This window comes from Rhinolophus sinicus, chromosome 8 (genome assembly GCF_057876585.1).
Source record: "Rhinolophus sinicus isolate RSI-liver-muscle chromosome 8, RSI-T2T, whole genome shotgun sequence".
NCBI lineage: Eukaryota > Metazoa > Chordata > Mammalia > Chiroptera > Rhinolophidae > Rhinolophus > Rhinolophus sinicus.
The window spans coordinates 50,036,241-50,054,528 of NC_142508.1; the positions used below are offsets into that span (position 1 = coordinate 50,036,241).

At 48.6% G+C, this 18,288-nt stretch overlaps 1 protein-coding gene across 1 annotated transcript in view; it reads right to left on the minus strand.

Annotated features, from left to right (window-relative positions):
• Positions 1–2,680, minus strand: part of ZNF469 (zinc finger protein 469) — a 307,143-nt gene extending 304,463 nt beyond the window's left edge. The window contains exon 1 of the mRNA XM_088800201.1: positions 2,400–2,680. The gene's annotated coding sequence lies outside the window, so the exon portion shown is untranslated. The remainder of the gene's footprint in view (positions 1–2,399) is intronic.
• Between the last annotated feature and the right edge of the window lie 15,608 nt (positions 2,681–18,288).

The following is an 18,288-nucleotide window of genomic DNA, read 5'->3' on the forward strand; positions in this document are numbered from 1 at the left end:
TATGAATTATATCTCAGTAACTCTGTTGGGTTTGTTTAATAGCATCTGGGAGGCGATGACCTCACGATGGGATGGCCAGGCTGCCGGCAGGCTCACAGCTTCCGGGCCAGGTGGCCTTGGCAAGTGTGTTAACTGTCCTGAGGCCCAAATTCTGTAACCATAAAATGGGCTTAAGACAACTCACCCTTCAGAGCTGCGGGGGGGCTCTTGTGTGGATGAAAAACCATGAGAAGACAACCTGGCATGTAGGAAACACAGTAAATCCAGGTTCTTTGGGAGCAGGCCTGGTGATTCCCAGACATGGAGCTCAGGGTGACAAACAGTGATCCGTGACTGACTGAAGCCTGAGCACGCCCTTGGATGGCCCTTGGATGGCCCCTGGGGGCTGTCCCATCCCTCACCCACCCACAGAGGGGCAGGACCTGTGGCTCCCGTGCAGTGACAGCATACTTTCTGCAGGAGAAAAGGGACAAGACACCCCACACACCCATGGGTCCCTAGCATTGCATAGTGGGAACGTGGGGGGCCAGTGCCCCAAACTTTTGTGGGGAGTGCTCTGCAAAGAGGTTCTCAAGGGAAGAGCTCAGACAGCTTGGACTGAAGCATAGAGTGGAACAGCAGCCACCGCGAGCGGTTACTGTCTCCTTCTAGAGCCCCCTGAGGAAGGGAGGGGAGTGGGAGAAAAACTGCCAACCCCGGGGGCTGCAGTGAGGGCACTTTCAGCTCCTGAAGGCTTTTCTAGGCTCAAGGGTGAAGCATCGAGGACTTTCAGAGACAAGGACCACATAAAACATTCCAGCAAGATTCTACCCAGGTCTGAAGAGTTGGAGGAAGGCCATTCCTCCTTTGGGAGAGCCTTCGGACACTGGCTGATGAGGACACTGTTTCAAGAGAAACTGAAACCATAAAAAGGTGTGTTTGCCCTGGAGCCCGGCAGTTTCCCTCCTTTGGGAATCACTGCCACAAGGTACATGCCCTGGGATGCAAAACCGAGGGGACAGGGTCTCAGTGGACCAAAGTGGGAATGAAAACACTCAGGTCCCGATAGCTAACACATCCATCTATCCAGCAGCTCATTTCTGTCTTTCTAGCTTAAATCGAGCTCGGAGTCTGAAAGGACTCTCTCCTCCAAGTCCAGTGCCAGGAAGACTGTAGGAACAATTGATAGCTGGCATTTCTGAATCTGGAAGCCTGACCACCAGCGGGGACAAGACTGACCGAGGCCATAGAGAGGTCAGGAAGCCCGAGTTCTTACGCCATCCACGCTGGGGTTGGAAATCCTGCCAATGTTTTCAACAACCAAAAAGCCACCTCCGCCCTGTCTCCCATTACAACTCAGGACGTGGAAGGCATGAGGAATCGCCAACACATGGCGCCAACACATGGCAACAGCTCACCGAGATCGTACATCACGCCAGATTTTTGCACAAAGCATAGTGGCACTTGGGGAGAAATGAACTTCCGAAAAGGTCTTTGGTGAACCTCATCCATTTCCCTTTCTATTCCTCACTTAAGTCCCCTCCAAGAATCGCCAGGTCCTTCCCAGCTATGAAGCCCAAGCCCAGGGGGCCTACAGCAAACCCCTCACCCCCACCCCTCACCTTACCCCCCATGAGAAAGGGCTTTGGGTTGAGTTTGCATGTTAGGGAAGAATCTTCCCAGGGAGTTTCTGGAAGTTTATGTGAAACCCCGATTGTCACTTTCGCTCATTGCCCGACTTTATAATGGGAAACAGACACATCCATAAACCCCAGGAAGAGACCTGCTTTGAAAACCTGCTCAGATGAAACTGTTGTGAAGAAACCGGCACTCACAAATATTGCAAAAATGGCTTGTTATTGGTAACGCATGATTAAGGTAGCTCATGTACAATCGAGAGAGGTTTATGCCCAATTCTGCTCCTGGTTGGTCAGGGAGACCCAGCCCTGTCTCCATGCTTGGTCAGAAAAGCCATAATGAAATGCACATTTAGCAAAAAGTATAGCTAATCGGGTTTGTTCATGGCACATCCGCACCCAGGTACTGAGCGACAAGCCTGTCACCAGGGACATGTCACAAAAATAAAGAATAATGCAGCAACTAATAGAAAACCTTAGTGAAGGAGGAAACCCCTGATTGTGTCAGAGCAAAGACTGCAGACAAATCACTATCCCCACCAAATGAATCTGCTTTTGAGCGCCTGCATTTGGTCTAGCACTAGGAATTTTCAACGGGAAAACAGAATGCTTTGTTTTGCTTAAAGATGGTCCCAGACTGCATTTGTCCCATGACTTCATTGCAAATCTGAATGCATTGATGATAATAATAAAAATACCGATTGCCCTAATAGCATCACATCCAGACTGTCCCTGATGGCTGGTGCCCGGAGCCGGCTCCTGAACCAGGGAACTTGTACTTACCCTGGAAGCGGTGGGTGTCTGCTGCATGTCCTGCGGTGTGGCATGTGGAGGGTCAGCTATTTACGTGTCCTCCCTGATTGCATTGCCCCAGGTGCCCGCAGTAGCCGCAGGGCGCTGACTCTGCTCTCTCCTGGACTGGCTCGTGCTCAGCTGGGAAGTTTCAAGTTCCAGGCAGTCTGGGATTCCCGCTCCCCTCACACACACTTAACCCTGCTTTTGCCTGGTTAAGAGGGATCCGCGTGAGATCAGTCTTGCGCGCTTAGCGACACAGACCGGCTGTGCTCAGGGATGAAGGACCAGCTCCTGGTCTCCATCTGGCTTCCCTCTTGCTTTCTCCTTAATAAACTGGAGCATGTGGGGAAGACGCCAGAAGATGCTTCTTTGCAAGGCTTGTCGGTTTTCTTAACCCTCTGGACTGTTTTTCCCCAGGCAGCAGTTTTTCCCCAGAGGAAGTGCCTGCTTTGGGACGTCTTTTCTGGGGGTTAGCACCCCACAGGTCTTGGGGTTGGGGGTGCCCTTTGCTGGGCTCCTCTTCAAAGGACTCCTTTGGAGAGTTTGGGCTCGGATCTCACCCCTAGGCTCAGGGAGGTTGGGGGCAGTGAGGGAGAAGTGTGGCTGGTGGATTCCAGCCCACTCCTAATTGTCTGTGGATGCTCAGCCAGTCTAGCTCTTTAAAGAGCCCCAGCATCTGTAACATGTAAATAGTGCCCACTGACCAATAAAGTGATTTATGTGCCCAATGGAGGCGAATCGCCAAACTGAGCCCCCTCTCCTCTGAGCCCACTCACACCTCCCGGCCCCTGAGTTGCCCATCCTGTCTGCTTACCAAGGTGTCCTTGGCTCTCATGATCTACAGGGAAACTGAGTCATGAGAGCTTGACGTGGCTGTAGTTCACCCCATAAGCAGGTACTGAGCTCCTACCACGCAGCGGGCGGGTTTCCATGGTGGATGCAGGAACAGATGATGGTGGTGACCTCTTGCACGCTCACACACACACTCACGTCCTTACCCGTCTGACCACATGAGGCCGTTAGCACGTTCCCTGGTCATATGAGGGTCACACGACCCTCTAAGATCCCTGGGGTCTCAGGTATCCTCTCTTCTTGATTAAGACACCTTCAAGAAGGACCCTCAGTCGTCACCAGCTTGGGGGACTAAAAAGACACGTCCCCAATCTTGGTTCTGATTCCTGATTCTAGAACTGATGCCCCAGAGTTTCAGCCCACAGGGGTGGACTTTCAGAGCCTCTTTCTGTGGGCCTCCGTCAGACCCCAGATGGAGGAAAGGAGAGAGACAACGCCAACACCCACACCAGGTGGCCTTGAGAGGCAGCAGCAGGCAGGTCAGATCCTGACTCTGGAGTCAGCTGGATTCAAATGGGACTTTACCACTTACTGGCTGTGCCACTTAAGGCAAGTTGCTTAACCTCTCTGAGCTTCAGTGTATGCATCGGCAAAGTTCGGGAGATGATGCTCAGGATTAAATGACTTTAAAACATGTCGCGTTCTTGGAAGTGCTGTTACTGGAACTCAAAGAGTGATTGCATCATCCCCTGGTCCCATGCAGAGGCTCCCTGGGAAGCCCTGGGGGCTGGAGCACTTGCGAGCCAGCTGCAGGTACTTACGCCTGTGGCTGCAGCCAATTTGCTGATGTGTATCTGCAGCCTTGGAAATGCTGTTAACCTTTGCTGCGGTGGTTCCCTGGGCTCTCCCCTACAGAAGAAATCCAAGATCCAGGAATCATGGTACAGAGATACTAATTAACTGGAAACTAAATGCCCCAAAATAGGGGGATGGCAAATTGGGAAACATCCTGAAATCGGTCAGCATACAGCCCATGCATGGGTGATGCATGAAGAGCTTCCACCTCTGCGGGGTTGATATCTAAATGTATATTTAGATATAAGCAATTCTACCTGGAATTGACAAAATAAGATCTCAAAAATGGAGGGCCGGTGCATTAAAATAAAATTATCAGAAACGTGAAGTCATCTTAATGGGTGTCTGAGACATGAAATCTTGCATCTGGGGTGGGGGCAGGCAAGGAAAGAATGAACAGGCTACAACACCCCACAGGTTCATCTTGGGGACCTCTGGAGGGCAGGATTACGGGTGGTCTTTAATCTTTTCTTTCTGCTTTTCTGTATTTTTGAAGTGTTCTACAATGAGCATGGATTGCTTTTATTATCAAAAACCAGACGTTCATGAAATAAAAAAAGCCAATCCTGACTTCTCCCTCCCTCATTTTCAGTCATCGGTTCTCCCTTTGCACTGTCTCTCATTTCTCCTTTTCTGTTTCAGCTCTTCTCTGCCAGTCAGCGTATGTCCCACTACCCACCTCCCGCTTCCCAAATAGCCCCTCTTGCCCTCTGCCAGGGGCCATCCATCTGCACCAACCCAGCTCATCACCCTCCCCACAATATGGGGGGTGCCAGTATTACTGTGCCCAACTCCCAGATGGGAACAGTGAGGCTCAGAGAGGTTAAGTGACTTGCACAAATCAGACAGCTAACAGGTGGCAGGGCTGGGACTTGAACCCGTCTTACACCAAAGCCCTTAGCCATCCTGAGAGGTGAGAAATTCCACCCCATGGGGCCTAGTGGGAAAGATGCCAAATTCGACTGGGTGCTTCCCTTTCAGGGCTTGTCTAGGTGTTGCCATTCTGCGTAGTGGCCTCACAATTCGCCTCCCAGTCGTCCTGTGTCACCATCACAGCATCTGGAGGGCAATTACGGTGTGCAAGTTACCATGAATGAATGAATGCATAATCCGCTTATTCGACCAACATTTTTGAACTTTTCCTGTGTACCAGGGGCCATCTGAGCACTGGGGGCTCCGATGCGAATGAGACACGGTCCCTACTCTTGGGAGCTTGCGCTGTAGTGAGAGCAGACAAATCAACAGGCATACAGATGAACAAGGAAATGTCGGAAGTACCTGAGAGCAGTGTGTTCTGGCAGAGAATTCCAACAGGATCTGTATTTTAAAGAGGTGACCGGAGAAGTCCCCTGTGAGGAAATGGCAGGAGGGACCTAGAGCCTTCCCTGGAGGACACCAGGACAAGTTTGGGGCCTGGATGGTCAGGTTTACGGGTTGGCTTGGCCAGGCTGTCGTTTCAGGATTCAATCAAACGCTTATCTGAGTGTTGCTGTGAAGGTACTTATGGACGTGGTTCACCTCTGCAGTCGGACTTCAGGTAACGGAGCTCATCATCCTCCATAGTGTGTGTGTGGGGGGGGCTCATCTACTCGGCTGAGAGACTTGGGGAGAAAAACTGAGGTTTCTGTGAGGAAGGAGAAATGCTGCCTCTGGACTACAGCGTCAGCTCCTGCTGTTTCCAGCCCTGCCCCCACGGACTTCAGACTTGCCAGGCCGACAGCTGTAAGCCAAGTCCTTAAAATAAATCTCTTTCTCTATGTGTAATCTCTTCCTGGCTCTGTCTCTGACGACACAAGATGGAACCTTTCTCTGAGTCCTGAGACTCTATTGTGTGAAGGAACCTCAGGAGTTAATAAAACGTGGATTTCTCTACTGTGCTTCCTTTCATAATTGAGTTTTGTACAGTTGGGAAACTGTGTGCAAGGCAGGTACACAATCGGTTAACTTACTGTGTTTGTGGCCATTTCTATTTAAAAAGCCAGGCTGGGCATCCTGCCCTTCACAGCACCGTGACACTTTTTTCTGTGGCAAAATGCGATTAAACATAAACCATTTCAGGTTAGACCACCGTTTCCAGAAAAACAATTTCCTAACTTGTGGACTGCCTGTATTTGTTGGATTCTACTTTTTAACCAAGAGCTCTATTTTGTAAACAAGGCCTGGAAAAACTTTATAAGCATAAATCTGGTAGATTTAATCCAGTGGTTTCAACTGTTGGCTGCACATTAGAACCCTGGGCAGGTTTTGAACCTCCAGTGCCCAGGCAAACTGCAGACAACTGAACCAGTCTCGGGGCTGGGGTGGTGCCAGTGCTTCATTATCCTCCAGCTGTTTCCAGAGCCTGGGCAAAGTTGAGCACCTCTGGTTTACCCACAGGACTCTAATTAGGCATTTCAGACCAGCCTTTTTCCTTTGTGGGGCAGACACAGAGTGCGCCCTTTGCTAACAGCACGCTCAAATTTTGGGAGGAATCGTGAACCAAACACTGGCCTCCCAAGAGGTGAAATTGCTAGGCTGGTTGTCATTAAGTAGGGGTGACAGGTGACTGGCCTGTGTAAATGACCAAAGCTATGAGAAAGCCTCCTCGTGTCCTGCACATTGGAGTGGATCCTCCAAACTGGTTGGAAGTTGAAACCCCAAAGCCGGTAACTGATGCCAGGACCATTAACAAGTGTCTTGGGGAGGAAAAATAGATGGTATTGTCCATCCCTTGTCCAAACTATGGTACATTCCCACTTCTATATCCTGTGCAGGTCAGGGTGCTTATTTCAGTAATCTATTCCTGCATAACAAACCACCCCAAAACTTGGTGGCTTAAAACAGTAAAATCACTTCTTATCTCTCACACTTTCTGTTGGCCAGGGCTTGGCTGGGCAGTTTTCACTTGGGCTAAGTCATACAGTCTTAATGTCAGCTGGGGCTGTGGTCTCACCTGAAGGCTGGACTGGGGTGGGGGGATCACTTCCAAGGTGGCTCCTCACACGGCTGGCAAGCTGGTGTTGGCTGTTGGCTGGGGGCCTCAGCTCCTCTCCACACGGCGCCTTGGGTATCTTCACAGCATGGCGGCCAGCTTCTCCAAGAGCGTATGATCCAACAGACCAAGGTGAGAGCTGCAATCCTTTTGTAATCTAGCCTGAAGGGGAAGTCACATACTGTCACTTCCACTATGTTATACTGAGCACGCAGCACCAGCCGTGGTTCAGTGTGGAGGGGAGTGTACCAAGTCTGGAGGTGAGGATCACTGCAGCCATCTTGGAGGCTGGCCCCATAGTCTGCCGTGTATCCCCGAGGGAGCCGTATTCCTCCCATTTCTTATTTTTAGCATTGTTTGCCACTGTGAGTCTGGGAATGAGGGGAAAAAAAATACTATTTTGAAACACAGAAGGTATCCCCTTATGTTTAACTGTCCGTCCTCTGGCTTATTTCATCCCTTTCTCATTTTATTATAACTAGAAGAAGCCACCTTCAAACATTCTCCTTACATGTCTTGCTAGCTCCATCACTCAGTTCACGAGGTGAAGGTTCCACTTTCCATATTACTGCAGCAACAGTATTGCTAAACCGTAACCAGGACCCCATTTCTCTAGAAAGGGCGTGGTGGGCATTCTTGCTAGGGTCTCTCATGCAGTTGTGGTCCTGTGTTGGCTGGGGCTGCGGTCTCGCTTGAAGGCTTGGCTGGGAGGGATCACTGCCAAGGAGGCTCCTCACAGGGCTGGCAAGTTGGTGCTGCGGTCAGAGGTCTCAGTGTCTCTTCAAGTGGCCCTCTCCACAGGGCTGCTTGAGTGTCACAGCATGGCTGGCTCCCTCACAGTGAGCATCCCAGAGACCAAGGAGGAGCTGCAGTGCCTTTTATGACTTAGCCGCCTTAGGAGTCCACTCTGTCAGCTCTGCCGTGTTCTATTGGTCACACAAACCAGCCCTGACTCAGTTTGGGAAGGTGAACACCAAGAAGCATGGGTCAGGGGAGTCATCTTGGAGGCTGACCACCACAGTGCTGTCCTAGAGAGAGGTTGAAATGAAAAGGGCTCAGAGAAAAGCAAAGAAAGGTCAAGGGAATCAGATTGATTCATCTGAAAATGACCAAATTACACCGGGATGGGGCTCAGTGTTAAATGACAGATCAGCTCATGGTGAGCACACACAGAAAGAGCCAAAGTCAGGAATCTGTGGACTGAAGCCTTAGTCCTACCACTTCCTCTCCAGGGCTGTGACGTCATGTAACTTCCTCATGAGCAAGCTGGACATGATCTTGGCTTCCGACCTTCCTTATACATCCATTTGTTGGAAGACCAATGGCACGATGGAAAGAATAGTAAAATACTAAGAGTTATGCTGTCTTTATTAGCTTATTTATTGTAATTAGAATAAGGCCCTTTGCAAAACCTACAGCTTTATTGTGATATAATTCACATACCATGCATTTCACTGATATGAAATGTGCAGTTCATTGGTTTTTAGTGAATTCCTATTCCAGAGAATAGGAAGGTCGCTTTGACACTTGAGAGGCTATTCTGACCACAGAGAGAAATCCCAGTTGATATGGCCGAAGTTCAATGGGGAACTCCTCCTCCCAAAGGGCCTAGGACCACAAAGTTCAGGCGGAAAAAGGACTTTGGTGGGCAGAGAGGTCTGGATATTGGGGCTGAGGAGTCTGTGCAGGGGTTTCAGGCATCAGCTTCACTCACTTGAGGTTGGCGTGAAGCCTGATGGCCTGTCCGGAGGGGCCTCGGCACCACAGGGAGAACCTGCTTCCCGAATCCTGAACTCCCGTTTCACTCGCTCCTGCGGAGGAGGCGCCTTTATTTTCAAGGCAAGTTGTTTGGGGTGGGACCCTATGGCCACCTGCAGTCACACTGCCCCTCTATCCGACCCTCCTGGAAGCCTTTCCATCATTGCATTTGGCTCCGGCCACCCCATTCCACAGCCGGACCTGAAGAGAAAGGGGGATGGGACCCTATGGGCCAGAGCCCCAGCAGTGGGACAAAGGAATGATGGCTGCAGGTCCTCAGAGCAGGGGACAGGCTTGGCCCCAAAGGGTCGGCCAGGCGCCTCAACAAAGGACATGGGCCACAGGAGGGCATGGCTCTCCTGATAAACCACATCCAGATGCAGGAGACAGGATGCACTTCCAGCAGCAAAGGGAAGAAACGGCCTGTGAACACTGATTTACTGGACGTTCTGATTTGGACTTGTTTCTCTCTGTCCCTTCCTTGCTCCGTGCAAGACCGATGAGCAGAAGGAACGCTGGCTCACAAGCGAGGACGCGGTGGTATCTTCTAGAGTGAGTTAGGGGGCTCCATCATGACCCCAGCAAACAGGGAGTCCCAGCTGCCCTTGGAAACAGATCAGGGCGCTCTCTCCTCTGTTGCACAGCTCTGGAGCCAAGTCCAAGCTGTTTCGCCAAAACATTCTCCCCTCTCGCCTCCACAGGCCGCAGCCTGGAGAATTCCCACCACCACCTTCTGACCTGACCCTCCGTCGGGGGTCAAGAATTCCGTGGCAGACGCTGAAGCCACGGTTCACGGAATCATCCTCTCATCCATGGACACGAAGGGCTTTTCAACTTTCTGCTCTTATAGAGAACACAGCTGAGGTTGGAAAGTTGTTCAGAGGGCCTCCATGGCAAGTCCTGTTCTGAGTTCTGTCACTAGTCCAGGTTTCCCGGGCAGCCCTGAGAGCTCCCTCCATCAAGTTATAGGCTTCACAGAGATGCTTCCTCAGGACCACAGTCTCCTGGCGTGGATCAAGTGAAGAATTCTATACATCAATGAACTGAAAACGTGGATGGCTCGACAAGGGAAGGCAGCTGGCAACTGGCTGACTGGGGAAACTCACTGACAGATAAATGTGGATATAAGCCCGTGAGGGAGGGACTGCACTCATGCAAATGTCTATGTGTGTGTGACACACACACACACACATCTGTGTGCACATGCACACACAGGACCCAGAACTCCGCTTCTAAATACCATCTTCCTCTACAAGTGACCAGGACTCCTTGGAGAGATGGCTGAACCCAGTCTCGGCAGGGAAATACGAAATGCTCCTGGAATATCTTGATGCACCAGATGGCCAGGAGCCCGGGCGCCGTCAATGCCTCTGAAGCCAGCTTGAGGGGGTGCACTGAGAGCAACAGATTACACCCTGTTGAAAAAATTGTAATTCATGAGTTCATACTCAGACAAATAAATAGTCAAGTCAGTGAAAGTCTGAGGAAGCATGGAATAGTTATGTAATTTTCAAGTACCTTGCTACAAAATACTTATTTATAATAAAGAGGGAAAAAGAAACGTTGGAGGGGCCTGGAAGACAGTATATTAGTTAAATGATCAGTGTTCAATGGCTTGTAATGGGACAAATTTAAATTTTAGCCCCTTTCCCATGGGAAAGGCACGGCCTCACTTCCTGCCATTCCTGCCCACCTGGAATGTCATCTCCAGAAGGCATCAGACATCCTATAAAACCAGCCGAGTGCCAAGGCCGAGAACATCAGGACAGATGAGGAACTCACACTGACTAACGGAGATGGATGTGGGGCGACACCCTGGTACCGAGCACGACACTGCCCAGATGGACCCGCTGCTCTCCCGCCCGACTGGGACGGGGGTCAGATGGACAGTGCTGCTTTCTGATTCTGATGGCACGCTGAGGCCAGAAGAAGGCCCGTGTGTGTAGGAGATACACACCAAGGTGCTGGGCTGGGCGCTCGTGGCTGGCTGCACCCTCCGCTGCATTTCATGCACAGCTGGCAGCACTGTTGGCAGGGTGCTCCCTCGCCTTTGCATGGAGCTGCTGGCTCGTCCACATGTGGTGTGGAGACCACACATGGTCTCGTCCACACTCCCCGGGGCGTGGAGGCTGACCTGCCACATCCTTGGCTCTGCTCAGCTCCACACCGCCTCTCCATGTCGGAGTTGAGTCCTCGACTGCACACCGCAAACTCTGCTGCCCAGGGCTTCACCTCAGAGGAGGACCCAGGCTGGAGGGTCTCGGATGGCATCCCAGGGGGATGGTCATCACGGAGGGCGCCCCAGGGCCATGGGCGCCCCAGGACAGATGAGGAACTCACACTGACTAAAGGAGATGGATGTGGGGCGACACCCTGGTACCGAGCACGACACTGCCCAGATGGACCCGCTGCTCTCCCGCCCGACTGGGATGGGGGTCAGATGGACAGTGCTGCTTTCTGATTCTGATGAGCAAGACCCCGAGGGACAGGCGTGTCCCTTGCCCCCACAGGAGGGCCCTGACGTGGTCCACCCACTGCCCACTCCTCCGGTGGATATCCAGTGCAAACATCAGGGTGAGAACAACCCTTGGGTCGGGGTGTCCCTCCACATGCTTCTCCCCTCTGCCCTTTTATGTCACTCCACTGTCACCCGCACATCCCAGCCAAGGAAGGGTGGGAAGTCAGCTGGGCCCTGAGAGCTCCTGGCCTCACTGGGGAAATGGGGGCCTTTAGTGCTTCCCTCCCTTTCTTTCCTGACTACGACCCACACGTCCTGGGTTCTGCCTCCACCCACCACATGCCAGTAATACACCCTCCTCAATGTGACAAACAAACATGTCTCCAGACATTGACCAATGTCCCATGAGGGTAAGATTTGCCCTAGATTGAGAACCATGGGGTCCTCCTATGACCCACACTTGTCCCCCACCAGGCTCCAGCTCCCTGGCTTATTGGCAAAATGACCACCAGCTGAGCGGGGAGGGGGAACCAGGTGAGTCCCCTGGTCTTGGCTGGAGAGAGAAGCATAAGAAAGCAAACTTTCTTGGGGACACAGAGGTCCATCTGCAGGGCTTGTGATAAACTCCAACAGTGCCCACACACAGGCTTTCCTTGTCAGCAGCCCGAAGCCTGAGTCACTACACCCACCGCACTGAGATCATTCTTGAAAATCCCCCAATCACAGACCAGCACAGGCTGGAGGGAGCAAGTAAGAGGGAGCTGCTTGGCTGTGATAAGCCGGGTCCGGAGCTCAGAGGGTTCCTGGGGCTGCCCCAGGCCTGTGGCCAGCATGAGGTCCTCACTTAGGTATGCTGGCCCCGGAGGCCGGCAGGGATAGCCTGGGAGTCCACGGAGAGGCCATGACCCATACCCACACAGCTTGGCCAGGGGCCAAGGGCCCCTGTGTGGTCACACCTGGAGGTCCTCACAGAGAGTAGGCCAGCAGCCAGGGCAGCGTGGGAGCAGGGCCTCCCGGCTCACCTCCTCCTGACAGCCTGGCGACTCGAGCAGAGCTGGGGAGGACAGAGTCACATAGAGCTGTCTGAAGGTGGTGTTTCAGCCAGAGCAGCCCCATGGGCAGGCAAGTGCTGAGTAGGGGTCCCAGCGGTCCTTTTGGATCCCTTTCCCATGACAGTGGGGGCCAAAAGGGAAGAAGGAGCCTGCCCGGAGAGGCTAATACTTGAACCCCACAACAGTGGCCCCAGCTCTTGGGTTCAGGTCAGCTCAGGGTTTAGGCAGTGGCGGCGCGGCACGGCTTGGGGCCAGAGGGGCTGAGGGACGGCGCACAGGAAACAAGCCGAAAATGAGACTCCTGCCCACATTCCAAGTCTATCTGGTCCTTCTTCACCCACTTCCCATCATCTTTCTATCTGAGAAATCAGGGAGTTGGTGACCAGATGGAGGACAAAACCAGGATATGTGGGGCCTACCACTTATGTCTTTGGGGGTGGAGGGCAGTCTTTTTCTAGAAAAGCAATACAAAAATCACAGATACCAGACTTGCGACATTGGTGAATGCTTAAGTTCATGCACTGCCAGGCGCCCTGAGGGTGATTTGATGGCCAGATAACCTCGGTCCTGTGATGACTGACTTGGGAAACTGGAGTTATTTCCGCCCAGAGGAGGCTGTGACACCATCCACAGACATCTCCCGATGTCTCAGGCCAAATCAGCAATACTCCGTCTTTACTTGAGATTTGTGCTCTGACTCCCTTCATCATATGCCAATTCTATTTTTTTTAAAGCCCCATAAGACATTATTTTCTTTATATGGGCAGTTTTTAGACTATTCACATGTTTACCACTTTCTCTGCTCTTCTTTCCTTCCTGCATCTCAGATTTTCCATCTGGGATCACTTTCCCTTTGCCAAAAGTATAGTATTTAAAACTTCTTTTAGTGTGTGTCTGCTGGTGGCAAACTCTTGCCCTTTGTGGTGTGTGTGTGTTACTTAAAAACAAAAACCGCAGGTTTTAATTGAAGAATAACAGAGGTAAATGTACCATCATCGCACTCCTCACACAGTGAGTGCACTCAAATTAAGAAACAAAGATGCCAGCCACCCCCACCCCCATCATTATGGCCTCTTCCTCCTGGGAGGGCTTCAAACACCACCATTCTTCTGTCTGTGTTTGAAATGAGCACAAATGGAATCACACAGTGTCCTCTTTCTTTCCACACTATGCATGCATGACTCGGTGTGACTGCAGAAGCGGCAATCTGTTCGTTTCCATGGCTATTTCAGATTCCGTGAAATGAGCCAGCCATGAAGATTTGCCCATTCTGTTAGTGATGGGTGTCTGAGGATTTCCTTTGGGGCTCACAAACAGGTGCCATGGCTGACCTGGCACACGTCTTCTGAAACACACGTGCCCACAGGGCCTGGAGGGGCTGCTGTACCATCAGCGTGTGTGTGCTCACTTCAGTAGAAGGCACCTCACCGTTTCCCATGGCTTTATCAGTTTGCACACTGCGCATGTCACATAGTAGGCCCAGTATTTCACCTCCCTCAATATCACGAGTCTTTTAAATCTTAGTGATTTTGGAGGCATCTCATGGTGGTTTTGATTTGACCAGTGAGATTGAGCAGCTTTTCAGATATTTAGTGACCATGGGGAGATCTTTTCTTATTATCTGTTCATGTGTTAAAGTCTTTTGCTTTGTTTGGGGAAGGTAGGAGAACCAAAAACATCATTCACCGTTAGGTAATTCAGCAGCAATGAATGACTGACAGTTACAACCCTCATTCCTGAAAATGATCAGGATGGCCCCTCCATCTCCATTCCCTCCTCCACTGGCTTCCCAGCCGCAGCCCGGTGCTTGGTCCATCCGTACATAGAGTTGTCTGTGTGTATTACCTTACAGGTAATAAAAAACCTTATAACCTATACATCTGGATATAAGTCCTTTATTGACTAAAATAATGGCAAATATCTACCCCCCTCTGTGGCTGGGTTTTCTGTCCTCTTTTAATGCTGTCTCTGATGAACCAAAGTTTTCAATTGGAATAAACTCCAATTTGTCAGTCTTTTCCTTTATAGTCGGTACTTTTGCACACAGTTTAAGAAACTTTTGCTAACTCTCAGGTCTCCTTCATTATCTCTCAGAAGTTTTATTGTGTTCCTTTCCCATTTTTCTCCATAACTGGTTTTTGTATACGTTGTGAGATGGGGATGAATAGTTTCCTTTATGAATTCACTCATTGCTTTTAAGAGTTTGCTTGTGGATTTCTTTGGATTTTCTTTATAACCACGTCATTGCAAATAATGGCAGTTTCATTTCTGGCTTTTCTAACCTTATACCTTTACATCTTCTTTTCTGGTGAGGTTCTGCGGTGCGGTGCCAAACGGAAGCGGTACTGGGCAGCCATCCTTGTCTCAGTCCTACCTGAGGAACGGAGCTTTTGATATTTCACAATTAAGTAGAATATCTATTAACATTCTGATCAAGATTTCTTGCTTGATCAGATGAGGGAAGTTCCTTTCCATTCGTAGTTTGCGCAAAGCTCTCTTAGTCACGAATGGCTGCTGAGTTGTACAAATGACGTTTCTGCGTTAACTGAGATTATCATATGGTTTGTTTCTTCGTTTATGTGATGAATTACATTGACTAATTTTTTGACTATTACACAAAACCTGCATTCCTGAAGTCAACCCAACTTGGCCATGATATATTATCACTCAATATCACTGCGTCCAGCTTGTTCATACTTTGCTTAGGATTGTTTAGGATTTTAAAGAGAAACGCTGACCTGTATCTCTCTCTCTCTCTCTCTCTCTCTCTCTCTCTCTCTCTCTCTCTCTCTCTGTCTCTTTGAAACAGACTTCTCAGATTTTGGTGACAAGGTTATGCTGCCTCACACAACAAGATGGGACATGAGCATATTTTGTTGTTGTTGTTGTTCTGTGGAAGAGCTTTTAACAGGCTGTTGTTCTTTCCTAAACATTTGAAACACTTAACAGTGAAGTCATCTGAGCCTGGAGTTTTCCTTATGACAAGATTTTAAGTCATACATAAGATTTCTGAAAGATAGGTGCTGTGAAGAGTGACCTCAGCAAGATGGCAGTATAGAAGTGTCTGGTGTTCTCCTCCTCCCAGAAACGTCAATTTGAACAACTAACTATCCACACATGAAAGGGTCTTCACAAGAGCTTAGGATTCCAGGTGAGACATTACAGCACCTGGGTGGAGCCTAGATAAAAAAAGAGGGTAGAAAAGACAGTTTCACGTTACCTCTGTGACCCTTCCTCCAGGCCCAGGCAGCCCAGAACAGAGAGAGACACCCTCCCCATGGGGAAGGGAGAGTGAAGTGAGCACTCAACCTCACCATAGACTTCAGTGCCAGCCCACAGGTGCCAGGCCGAACTCTGTGGACCCAAGTACCAGACCTGCCCACCTGCTGACCCAGGCACCAGGCTGGCCTGTCTAAGAACACTACCAAGGTTCCTGAATGGGCTGGCTGGTGAAGGACTCTCCCTGCCACAGACCGTTGGTGAAAACTGGAAGAAGTGCCTACTTCTTCAAATGCACAGACATCCACACAAGGACACAAGGAAATAATAATGAAATGAGAAATGATGAGAAAAAGAAAAGAGTAATCAAGGAAACATGACAGCACAGAAGGAAAGTAATGAAACTCCAATGATGACCCTAAGAAATACAGACATAGGAAGTATCTGAGAAGAATTCAGAATTATCCTTTTAAAGGAACTCAGCAAACTACAGGGAAACACAGATAGACAACTAAACGAAATTAGGAAAACAATGCATGAACAAAAAACCAAAACATTAAAAAAAAACACAGAAATCTTAAAGAGTTAAAGAAAACAATGACTAAAATGAAGAATCTGATAGAGCTTTAAGAGAAGATTGGATCAAGCAACAGAATTAGTGAACTAGAAGACAGGCCATTTGAATCATCCACTCAGAGGAGCAAGAAGAAAACAAGAGTGAAGAAAGCCTACATGAATTATGGGATGCCATTGAGAGAGAGAAAAAAAAAAAATCTACATATTATTGGGGTCCTAGAAGAGAGGGGAAAGGAGCAAAAGCCTTATTTTTAAAAATAATAGCTGAGAACATCCCAAAGCTGAGGAGAGATTTAGATATTCAAGTTCATGAAGCTCATAGATTCCAAAATTTCAACCCCAAATGATCTTCGACAGGACACATTATAATAAAACTGTCTAAAATCAAAGACAAAGAGAGTTTTAAAAGCTGCAAGAGAAAGAAAAAAATTCCTTACATATAAGGGAGCCTCCAGAAGGCTATAAGTGGATTTCTCAGCAGAAATTAATGGAGGTCAGGAGACAGTGGGATGATATATTCAAAGTGCTGAAAGAGCTGCCAAAAGAACATCCAACAAAGTTGTCCTTCACAAATAAAGGAGATAGACTTTCCCACACAAACATAGGGGTGCATATATTTTTTCGAATTAGCATTTTGGATTTCTCTGGGTAGATACCTAAGAGTGGAATTGCTGGGTCATAAGGTAGTTCCATTTCCAGTTTTTTCAGATACCTCCATACTGATTGCCATAGTGGCTGCACCAATCTGCCATCCCACCAGCTGTGCACAAGGGATCCCTTTTCTCCACAACCTCGCCAGCACTCGCTGTTTGTTGATTTATTGACCGGAGTGAGGTGGTATCTCATTGTGTTTTTAATTTATATTCCTCTAACAATTAGTGAGGTTGAGCATTTTTTCATATGTCTATTGCTCATCTGTGTGTCCTCTTTAGAGAAAAGTCTCATGTCCTCTACGCATTTTTAAATTGGGTTGTTTACTTTTTTGATGTTGAATTGAATGAGTGTTTTATAAATTTTGGATATTAACCCCTTATCAGATGTATCATTGACAAATATCTTCTCCAATTCAGTAGGCTCCCTTTTTGTTTTATTGATGGTTTCCTCTGCTGTGAAAAAACTTTTTAGTTTGATGTAATCCCATATGTTTATTTTTTCTTTTACTTCCCTTGCCCAAGGGGATATACCAGTAAAAATATTACTCAAGGTAATGTCTGCAAATGTCTTCCTATGTTTCCTTCTAGGAGTTTTATGGCTTCAGATCTTACATTTAAGTCTTTAATCCATTTGAATTTATCATTTGCAACGATATAGATGGACCCAGAGAATATTATGCTAAGTGAAATAAATCAGACGGAGAAAGACAGATACCACATGATCTCACTTATATGTGGAATCTAAAGAATAGAATAAATGAGCAAACTGAACAGAAATAGTCTGAGATACAAAGAAACAACTGATGGTTGCTAGTTGGGAGGGGGATAGAGGTGAGGGAGAAGGTGAGGGGATTAGAAAGCACAAATTGGTAGTCACAATATTGCCACAGGGTTATGAAAGACAGTTTGGGCAATACAATCAGTAATGTTGTAAAGATTTTGTAGGGTGTCCGATGGGCACTTGTCCTATTAGGGAGACCACTTCAGGGATGGTGTAGATGCCTGACCACTAAAGCAGAAGCTGGATAATACTGAATGTCAACTAATTATATATATAACTATATATAACTATATATACACTCACGGGCTATGGAGGACAGCATAGGGAATAGAGTCAATGGAAATGTAACAGCTGTATACGATGTCAAAGGGGCAGTAGACTGGGGGAGGGGATTACCACTTTGTGAGGGGTGTAAATGTCTAACTATTACATTTTTTGTACATCTGAAACAAACAAAAGGCTTTCCCAAACAAATAAAAGTTGAGGGAGTTAGTTCATCACCTGTCTTACAAGAGATGCTAAAGGAGCTCTTCAAGCCGAAATAAAAAGATGCTAACTAGTGACATGAAAACATAAAATACACTGGAAAGGGAAGTAAACAGTCAAACCCAGAATACTCTAATATGGTGGTGTGTTAATCACTTACCTCTAGTATAAAAATTTAAGGACAAACGTATTAAAAAAACACTACAGCTACAATAATTTGTAAATGGATACACAACATAAAAAGATGTGAATTGTGACATCAAAAACAAAACTGGG